The sequence below is a fragment of the Rhipicephalus microplus genome, unplaced genomic scaffold (assembly GCF_043290135.1).
Source record: "Rhipicephalus microplus isolate Deutch F79 unplaced genomic scaffold, USDA_Rmic scaffold_506, whole genome shotgun sequence".
In the NCBI taxonomy this organism is placed as follows: Eukaryota; Metazoa; Arthropoda; class Arachnida; order Ixodida; family Ixodidae; genus Rhipicephalus; species Rhipicephalus microplus.
The window spans coordinates 40,001-50,000 of record NW_027465067.1 but is presented as its reverse complement, the minus strand read 5'-3'; the positions used below and the strand labels follow the sequence as shown (position 1 = coordinate 50,000).

The 10,000-nt window shown below is 60.2% G+C and overlaps 1 non-coding gene across 1 annotated transcript; it reads right to left on the bottom strand.

The window, feature by feature from the left end:
* Nucleotides 1-1,277: 1,277 nt before the first annotated feature.
* On the bottom strand, nt 1,278-3,092 carry LOC142794797 (small subunit ribosomal RNA). The gene has a single exon (XR_012892624.1). It is a non-coding gene; the product is annotated as a small subunit ribosomal RNA (ribosomal RNA).
* Nucleotides 3,093-10,000: the final 6,908 nt, after the last annotated feature.

Below are 10,000 nucleotides of genomic sequence, written 5' to 3'. Positions count from 1 at the left end.
CGTGGCGTCGCGGTTCACCACGGCGGGCGGGTCGGTCTCCTCCGCATAAAAAGGGGGACCCCCGCTTTTTGTTCCACGAAATCGCACAAGCTTTTTTCGCATCCACGGTTTGCCACCGCACACCAAAATGCCGATCCGGCTGCCTACTTTAGCCAACAGGTGGAGCCAGGCGCGCCGTACTTGCGCGGCACTTCCCACGTCCACCGAAGTCGGTGCCAAGGACCACTTTCGGCGCCGGAGCCGCGTACGAGCCTACTCGAGGCGGAAGAACGAAGCCAGCAAGGGCCTGGCCGCAAGTGCGTTCAATTGTCGGGACGTCCAAGTCCCTCGTTCTTCCGTGCTTCCTCTTTCGGCAAGTCGTTGCGGCACCTTCCCAAAGCGCGCAGACCCGCTAATCGCGACGAGCGCGACGTGGCCGTGCCGCCTTTCCCTCGGCAGCAAGCAAAACGCCTGGCAACGTCGACGCTCCCCTAACCGCGATCTCGCACCGTGTTTCGTGTGGCGAATTCAAAAGCCGGCCGGCGCTGCTGCAACCATTACGGTCGGTACGCATACGCCGCGGAGGGCGGGACGGTCATCGGAGCGTGCGGTTCCTCCATCGAGTACTGCGCACCTCGGCCGTCGCATCGCCGTGCCATGACCGGCCGCGCGTCAACGCGAACCGGTGCCAGCGAGATCCCTCGCCTGCAAGAACCGACCGGCAGCCTCCGTCACCCGAGGACGCGGAGGCGCTTGCCGCGGACGGCGGGACGGTATGCACTGGTGCACAGCGGACCCGTCACATCGCCAGTTCCTTTACCGACCGCCGACGCTTGTGCCGTTCCTCTCGTACTTGGCAGTCGCCGCGCGATTGTCGGGTCTCGTTCTTGCACGCTCGAACGGTCGGGAGGGCACTCGGCTGGCGTTTCGGGAACGCGCAGCCTCGCCTTCTACCGACGTAACCACGACTCGCCGTTCGCGCTCCGCCGCTCCTGTTTACAGTACTAGGCGGTCCCGCAGCGGTCGGGTCGCGCATTTCGAGCGCTTCGAGCCACGGTGCAGTGGCGGGTCGAAAGCCGACCTATGAGTGCGTTGCGCCGTTTGTACCCGCGTCCGCCACCTGGCCGACCGTCCAAGGTCGCGGTGTTGGCGTCCGCTGGGCGCAACAATTTGTCACGGGGTGCCGCTCCACATTCAGGCAGCCCCGTGGGGAAAAGCCGACCCCGCGTCCAAACGGGGTCAGCGGCAGAAAGTGTCGGGCGCAGACGCAGCTGAGGCGCTCACCCTTCACAATCCGTTAATGATCCTTCCGCAGGTTCACCTACGGAAACCTTGTTACGACTTTTACTTCCTCTAAATGATCAAGTTTGGTCATCTTTCCAACAGACCGGCGCAACCGAAAGGCCGCGCCGGACATCGGTCCGAAGACCTCACTAAATCATTCAATCGGTAGTAGCGACGGGCGGTGTGTACAAAGGGCAGGGACGTAATCAACGCGAGCTTATGACTCGCGCTTACTGGGAATTCCTCGTTCAAGGGGAACAATTGCAAGCCCCTATCCCAATCACGAAAGAAGTTCCACGGGTTACCCAGTCTTTTCAGACAGGGATAAAGACACGCTGCTTCCTTCAGTGTAGCGCGCGTGCGGCCCCGGACATCTAAGGGCATCACAGACCTGTTATTGCTCTGTTTCGTGCGGCTAGGAGCCGCTTGTCCCTCTAAGAAGGTTGTAAGGTGCTGGGAACCCCGCACCTATTTAATAGGCTAGAGTCTCGTTCGTTATCGGAATTAACCAGACAAATCGCTCCACCAACTAAGAACGGCCATGCACCACCATCCACCGAATCAAGAAAGAGCTCTCAATCTGTCAATCCTCCCAGTGTCCGGGCCGGGTAAGTTTTCCCGTGTTGAGTCAAATTAAGCCGCAGGCTCCACTCCTGGTGGTGCCCTTCCGTCAATTCCTTTAAGTTTCAGCTTTGCAACCATACTTCCCCCGGAACCCAAATACTTTGGTTTCCCGGAAGCTGCCCGCCGAGTCATTTGAGTAACTCAGGCGGATCGCTGGTTGGCATCGTTTATGGTCAGAACTAGGGCGGTATCTGATCGCCTTCGAACCTCTGACTTTCGTTCTTGATCAATGAAAACATTCTTGGCAAATGCTTTCGCAGTAGTTCGTCTTGCGACGGTCCAAGAATTTCACCTCTAGCGCCGCAATACGAATGCCCCCGTCCGTCCCTCTTAATCATTACCTCGTATTCCAAAAACCAACAGAACAGAAACGAGGTCTTGTTCTATTATTCCATGCAAGTTTATTCAGGCGACTCGCCTGCGTTGAGCACTCTAATTTTTTCAAAGTAAAAGCACCGGCCATCTCGAGGCACACAATGAAGTGCACCAAGAAAGAACCGGCATGATGTTCAGTCCGAGCCGTCGCATCGGGTAGATGCACTACTCGTCTGGAACTGAGATCCAACTACGAGCTTTTTAACCGCAGCAGCTTTAGTATACGCTATTGGAGCTGGAATTACCGCGGCTGCTGGCACCAGACTTGCCCTCCAATTGATCCTCGTTAAAGGATTTAGAGTGTACTCATTTCAATTACGGGGCCTCAAAAGAGTCCCGTATTGTTATTTTTCGTCACTACCTCCCCGTGCCGGGAGTGGGTAATTTGCGCGCCTGCTGCCTTCCTTGGATGTGGTAGCCGTTTCTCAGGCTCCCTCTCCGGAATCGAACCCTGATTCTCCGTTACCCGTAACAACCATGGTAAGCAAGTAACCTACCATCGAAAGTTGATAAGGCAGACACTTGAAAGAAACGTCGCCGGCTCGTGGCCATGCGATCAGCACAAAGTTATCCAGAGTCACCACACAATACGGGCCGAAACCCGATCGATCTTGGTCTAATAAAAGCACCCGTTACCCAAAGGGCTCCAGGCTCACTGCATGTATTAGCTCTAGAATTGCCACAGTTATCCAAGTAGGAAGAAACGATCTAAGGAACCATAACTGATTTAATGAGCCATTCGCGGTTTCGCCTTATTTCGGCATGTACTTAGACATGCATGGCTTAATCTTTGAGACAAGCATATGATTACTGGCAGGATCAACCAGGTAATCGTTCGACTGCGCGTCCGTCCTCGCCCTCGGCGGGCCGGACGCAGTCTGTGTGCGGCGGAGGCCACCTTCAGGCGCCCCAACACGCTTATTTTGCACTCCGAGATGACGGCGTTCGAGCTCGCTACGGCACAACCTTCCCGAAAGACGAGTGGGAGCCGTGCGGCAAGAAGCACGTTCATGCTCGCTCTTTTTCGTTGCATCGACTCGGTCGCGCCGTGCGGGTTGCCCAAGCCCGCTGCACTGTCGGTGGACCGGCCGGAACTAGCAACGGAGCCGAGACTGCAAAGCCGCCAGACGACGGGTCACGCCCGCGTCTTCGGCGCTTTCGCATCTGAATCGCCCGAGGACGACACGGAACACACCTCGATATCGTGGTAAAACGGCACCGTCCGACAACCAGCCCCTAACGCATCAAGCGGATGAGGCTGCAGACGACTGCCGTGGATTCCCCTGGAGCAGACCCGAGGACACGCTTGACGAGGCCGAAGCCCGCCGCATATCAGACACCCGGTCGCTTTCGCGTACGCCGCTCACGAGAACCCCCACATAATAGCAGCGATAAGTACCCAGACCTCCTTGGGCCCTAATACGAGCGTACTCGAGAAAATTTCACCGCGGGTGTGCCCCGAAACGTGTGGCATGTTGAGCGTGCCACAAGTCTACGTCGCTCTCAAACCCGCCGAGGTCGTAGAATTTGCGACCCTACTCACGAAATTCCCACCGAGGATACGGCCGCAAACGTACCGCACCTTGGGTAGGCCACGAGTTTGTGCAACACTACGCTGACGGCACAGCACCGAGGTCGTGCGCGCACGCACGGGAAAATTCCGCCGCGGTTTCTGCCGAAAACGTGAGGCACCACGACTCTCCGCAAGTTCGCGTCGACTGCGAAAGACCGAAGTCGTGAACGACGTGTCCGCTACTCGCCGCCGACACGCTGGACACCAAACGTACAACGACTCGACGGCGTCGTAGAGGCCCACGACGCGGTTTTCCTTAACGACGTCTCGGCGTGGCACCGACAGGTTAGAACGGCCGACCAACGTTCCCTGTCCGCCGTTCGGCTCAGTCGAAGGGCTCGGCGACTTCGGCAACGCTGCGAAGCCGCACGGTGACGCACGCCATGTCCCCATTTTTTTTTTTCTTTCTGCGTCTGCCGGGGTGCCCCTATAATAGCAGCGATAAGCACCCAGACCGCCGTGGGTCGCTCGCCCCGGCTGACGTGGTTTTTCGTACTCCTGCGGCGGTCGCCGTCAAGCACGTCCAAATACGCTACTTTCGTGGGCGCATTCACGCTCTTTCGCTTCGCCGGAGTGCCAGCACTCACTCTGCCAAAAACGGCGAACATCCGAGCGGCGGTTCCCACTTTTGCGTCGGCGTCGCAAACCCCGCCCCGGCAGACGAGGTTTGCCGTACTCGTGCGACGGTGGCCGGCGGGCACGTCGAAAGACGCCGATATCGTGCGCGAATTGGCGCACCTTGGCTTCACCGGAGTGCCGCCACTGACTCCTCCAAAAACGGCGAAGATCCGAGCGGCGCTTCCCACTTTCGCATCGGCGTCCCGAACTCCGCCCCGGCTGACGCGGTTTACCGTACTCGTGCGACGGTCGCCGGCGAGCACGTGGAAAGACGCCGATATCGTGCCCGAATCGGCTCCGTTCGGCTTCGCCGGAGTGCCAGCACTGGCTCGGCGAAAGACGACGAACATCCGAGCGACGGTTCTCACTATTGCGTACGCGTCGCAAACCCCGCCCCGGCAGACGCACTTTGCCGTACTCGTGCGACGGTCGCCGGCGAGCACGTAGAAAGACGCCGATATCGTGCCGGAATCGGCCCCGTTTGGCTTCGCCGGAGTGCCAGCACTCACTCGGCCACAAACGGCGAACATCCGAGCGGCGGTTCCCACTTAGCCGTCGGCGTCCCGAACTCCGCCCCGGCAGACGCGGTTGCCGAGCTCGTGCGACTAGCGACCGCGAAGCCGTCTCGCGACGCCGCTTTCGTGCGCGGCTCCCACTGCGACCTGGGTCACCCGAGGTCGACGAGCAAAAAAGAATGTCGAAAAAAATTTTTTTTTTTTTTGCGTCTGCCGGGGTGCCCCTATAATAGCAGCGATAAGCACCCAGACCGCCATGGGTCGCTCGCCCCGGCTGACGTGGTTTTTCGTTTTCCTGCGGTGGTCGTCGTCAAGCACGTCCAAACACGCCACTTTCGTGGGCGCATTCGCGCTCTTTCGCTTCGCCGGAGTGCCAGCACTCACTCTGCCAAAAACGGCGAACATCCGAGCGGCGGTTCCCACTTTTGCGTCGGCGTCGCAAACCCCGCCCCGGCAGACGAGGTTTGCCGTACTCGTGCGACGGTGGCCGGCGGGCACGTCGAAAGACGCCGATATCGTGCGCGAATTGGCGCACCTTGGCTTCACCGGAGTGCCGCCACTGACTCCTCCAAAAACGGCGAAGATCCGAGCGGCGCTTCCCACTTTCGCATCGGCGTCCCGAACTCCGCCCCGGCTGACGCGGTTTACCGTACTCGTGCGACGGTCGCCGGCGAGCACGTGGAAAGACGCCGATATCGTGCCCGAATCGGCTCCGTTCGGCTTCGCCGGATTGCCAGCACTGGCTCGGCGAAAGACGACGAACATCCGAGCGACGGTTCTCACTATTGCGTACGCGTCGCAAACCCCGCCCCGGCAGACGCACTTTGCCGTACTCGTGCGACGGTCGCCGGCGAGCACGTAGAAAGACGCCGATATCGTGCCGGAATCGGCCCCGTTTGGCTTCGCCGGAGTGCCAGCACTCACTCGGCCACAAACGGCGAACATCCGAGCGGCGGTTCCCACTTAGCCGTCGGCGTCCCGAACTCCGCCCCGGCAGACGCGGTTGCCGAGCTCGTGCGACTAGCGACCGCGAAGCCGTCTCGCGACGCCGCTTTCGTGCGCGGCTCCCACTGCGACCTGGGTCACCCGAGGTCGACGAGCAAAAAAGAATGTCGAAAAAAATTTTTTTTTTTTTTTTGCGTCTGCCGGGGTGCCCCTATAATAGCAGCGATAAGCACCCAGACCGCCATGGGTCGCTCGCCCCGGCTGACGTGGTTTTTCGTTTTCCTGCGGTGGTCGTCGTCAAGCACGTCCAAACACGCCACTTTCGTGGGCGCATTCGCGCTCTTTCGCTTCGCCGGAGTGCCAGCACTCACTCTGCCAAAAACGGCGAACATCCTAGTGGCGGTTCCCACTTTTGCGTCGGCGTCGCCAACCCCGCCCCGGCATACGCGGTTTGCCGTACTCGTGCGGCGGTGGCCGGCGGGCACGTCGAAAGACACCGATATCGTGCGCGAGTCGATGCTTCTTGGTCTCGCAGGAGGGCCGCCACTCACTCCTGCAAAAACGGCGAAGATCCGAGCGGCGCTTCCCACTTTTTCGTCGGCGTCGCAAACCTCGCCCCGGCAGACGCGCTTTGCCGTACTCGTGCGACGGTCGCCGGCGAGCACGTCGAAATACGCCGATATCGTGCCCGAATCGGCCCCGTTTCGCTTCGCCGGAGTGCCAGCACTCGCTCGGCCAAAGACGACGAACATCCGAGCGACGGTTCCCACTATTGCGTACGCGTCGCGAACCCCGCCCCGGCAGACGCGGTTTGCCGTACTCGTGCGGCGGTGGCCGGCGGGCACGTCGAAAGACGCCGATATCGTGCACGAATTGGCGCTCCTTGGCTTCACCGGAGTGCCAGCACTCACTCGGCCAAAAACGGCGAACATCCGAGCAGCGGTACCCACTTAGCCGTCGGCATCCCGAACTCCGCGCCGGCTGACGCGGTTGCCGAGCTCGTGCGACTAGCGACCGCGAACGCGTCTCGCGACGCCGCTTTCGTGCGCGGCTCCCATTGCGACCTGGGTTACCCGAGCTCGACCAGCAAAAAAGAAGGTCGAAAATTTTTTTTTTTTTTTCTGCGTCTGCCGGGGTGCCCCTATAATAGCAGCGATAAGCACCCAGACCGCCGTGTGTCGCTCGCCCCGGCTGACGTGGTTTTTCGTACTCCTGCAGCGGTCGCCGTCACGCACGTCCAAATACGCCACTTTCGTGGGCGCATTCGCGCTCTTTCGCGTCGCCGGAGTGCCAGCACTCACTCTGCCAAAAACGGCCAACATCCGAGCGGCGGTTCCCACTTTTGCGTCGGCGTCGTAAACCCCGCCCCGGCAGACGCGGTTTGCCCTACTCGTGCGACGGTCGCCGGCGAGCGCGTCGAAAGACGCCGATATCGTGCGCTAATTGGCGCTCCCTGGCTTCTCCGGAGTGCCGCCACTCACTCCTCCAAAAACGGCGAAGATCCGAGCGGCGTTCTCCACTTTCGCATCGGCGTCCCGAACTCCGCCCGGGCTGACGCGGTTTACCGTACTCGTGCGACGGTCGCCGGCGGGCACGTCGAAAGACGCCGATATCGTGCCGTAATCGGCCCCGTTTGGCTTCGCCCGTGTGCCAGCACTCACTCGGCCAAAAACGGCGAACATCCGAGCAGCGTTTCCCACTTTCGCATCGGCGTCCCGAAGCCCGCCCCGGCAGACGCGGTTTGCCCTACTCGAGCGACGGTCGCCGGCGATCACGTCGAAAGGCGCCGAATTCGTGCACGAATCGATGCTTCTTGGTCTCGCAGGAGGGCCGCCACTCACTCCTGCAAAAACGGCGAAGATCCGAGTTGCGCTTCCCACTTTTTCGTCGGCGTCCCGAACTACGCCCCGGCTGACGCGGTTTACCGTACTCGTGCGACGGTCGCCGGCGGGCACTTCAAAATACGCCGATTTCGTGGGCGCATTCACGCTGTTTCGCTTCCCCGGAGTGCCAACACTCACTCTGCCGAAAGCGGCGATCATCCGAGCGGCGGTTCCCACTTTTGCGTCGGCTTCGCAAACGGCGCCCCGGCAGACGCGCTCGTGCGACGTACTCGTGCGACGGTCGCCGGCGAGCACGTCGAAAGACGCCGATATCGTGCTCGAATCGACCCCGTTTCGCTTCGCCGGAGTGCTGCCAGTCACGGCGCAGAAAACGGCGAACAAGTGTTTTTTTTTTTTTTTTTCCTAGAATTTGTGTTATAGAAGGCACATTTGATATCGGACGATAATTTTCAACTTTATCACGCGCACCGATTTTCGTGTAGAGGTTTGCAAGTTTATGGGAATTTCTCCACTTGGAATAATGCGATTTAGTAGTACTACGAGAACTTCATGGATGTACTCAAGGGTACGGGGCAAGTCAGTTACGTCAACACCTGCAGATTTTTTACACTTCAAACTGAAAATTGTTGGTTGTGAGTCCTCGTGTGATATTAAAGGCCGATTCGCTAACACATAGAACAAAGAAAGAAAGGAAGAAAAAACGCCCGCGCTCGCTCAAGAAACCTGGGTTCGCAACAAGTGGCAACAACAAGCAACCGAGCGAGTGCGCCAAAACCCGTGGCGGCCGAACAAACGCGAAGTCCCAACCGCGTCAGCCGGGGCGGCACGGGACAGGAAAAATCACTTCAGCCGGGGCGGCGGGGCACCGAATAAACCTCGTCACCTCGTCGCAGGATAAAAGAGGAAACAAAAAGTCTAAACAGCGTCTGCTGGAGCGAATGCGTAATAAAACAACAACAACAACAACAAAAAAAAACACCCGCGCTCAAGAAGTCTGCAATCACCACAAAAGGCGACTGTGACCGAGCAGCGTCAGCCGGGGCCGTGCGGAAACGGAAAAACCGCGACTACCGGGGCGTCGAGGCACCGAAAAATCCACTTCAGCCGCGGCGAAAAAAAAAAACAAAAAGAAAGACGGAGGGGGGGGGGGGAACCACGTCTGCCGGGGCGAAGGAAAAAAAAAAAACGCGTCTGCCGGGGCGAGCCCGGGTGCGGCACCACCGGGAAAACTGTGGCAAACAGACATGGCGATCGAGTGAGTGGGCCGCCAGCCAGGCTCAGCCAAAAAGTGCAAAGTCCGAACTGCGTCAGCCGGGGCGGCAAAAACCACGTCAGCCGGGGCGGCGCAAAAAACCGCGTCTGCCGGGGCGGCACGAAACCGCGTCAGCCGGGGCGGCGCGAAAACTGCGTCAGCCGGGGCGAAAGAAAAAAAAAAAAAAAACGCGTCTGCCGGGGCGAGCCCGGGTGCGGCACCACCGGGAAAACTGTGGCAAACAGACATGGCGATCGAGTGAGTGGGCCGCCAGCCAGGCACAGCCGAAAAGTGCAAAGTCCGAACCGTGTCAGCCGGGGCGGCAAAAAACCGCGTCAGCCGGGGCGGCGCAAAAAACCGCGTCTGCCGGGGCGGCACGAAACCGCGTCTGCCGGGGCGGCGCGAAAACTGCGTCAGCCGGGGCGAGCCCGGGTGCGGCACCACCGGGAAAACTGTGGCAAACAGACATGGCGATCGAGTGAGTGGGCCGCCAGCCAGGCTCAGCCAAAAAGTGCCAAGTCCGAACTGCGTCAGCCGGGGCGGCAAAAAACCGCGTCAGCCGGGGCGGCGCAAAAAACCGCGTCTGCCGGGGCGGCGCGAAAACCGCGTCTGCCGGGGCGGCGCGAAAACTGCGTCAGCCGGGGCGAAAGAAAAAAAAAAACGCGTCTGCCGGGGCGAGCCCGGGTGCGGCACCACCGGGAAAACTGTGGCAAACAGACATGGCGATCGAGTGAGTGGGCCGCCAGCAAGGCTCAGCCAAAAAGTGCTAAGTCCGAACTGCGTCAGCTGGGGCGGCAAAAAACCGCGTCTGCCGGGGCGGCACGAAACCGCGTCAGCCGGGGCGGCGCGAAAACCGCGTCTGCCGGGGCGGCACGAAACCGCGTCAGCCGGGGCGGCGCGAAAACTGCGTCAGCCGGGGCGAGCCCGGGTGCGGCACCACCGGGAAAACTGTGGCAAACAGACATGGCGATCGAGTGAGTGGGCCGCCAGC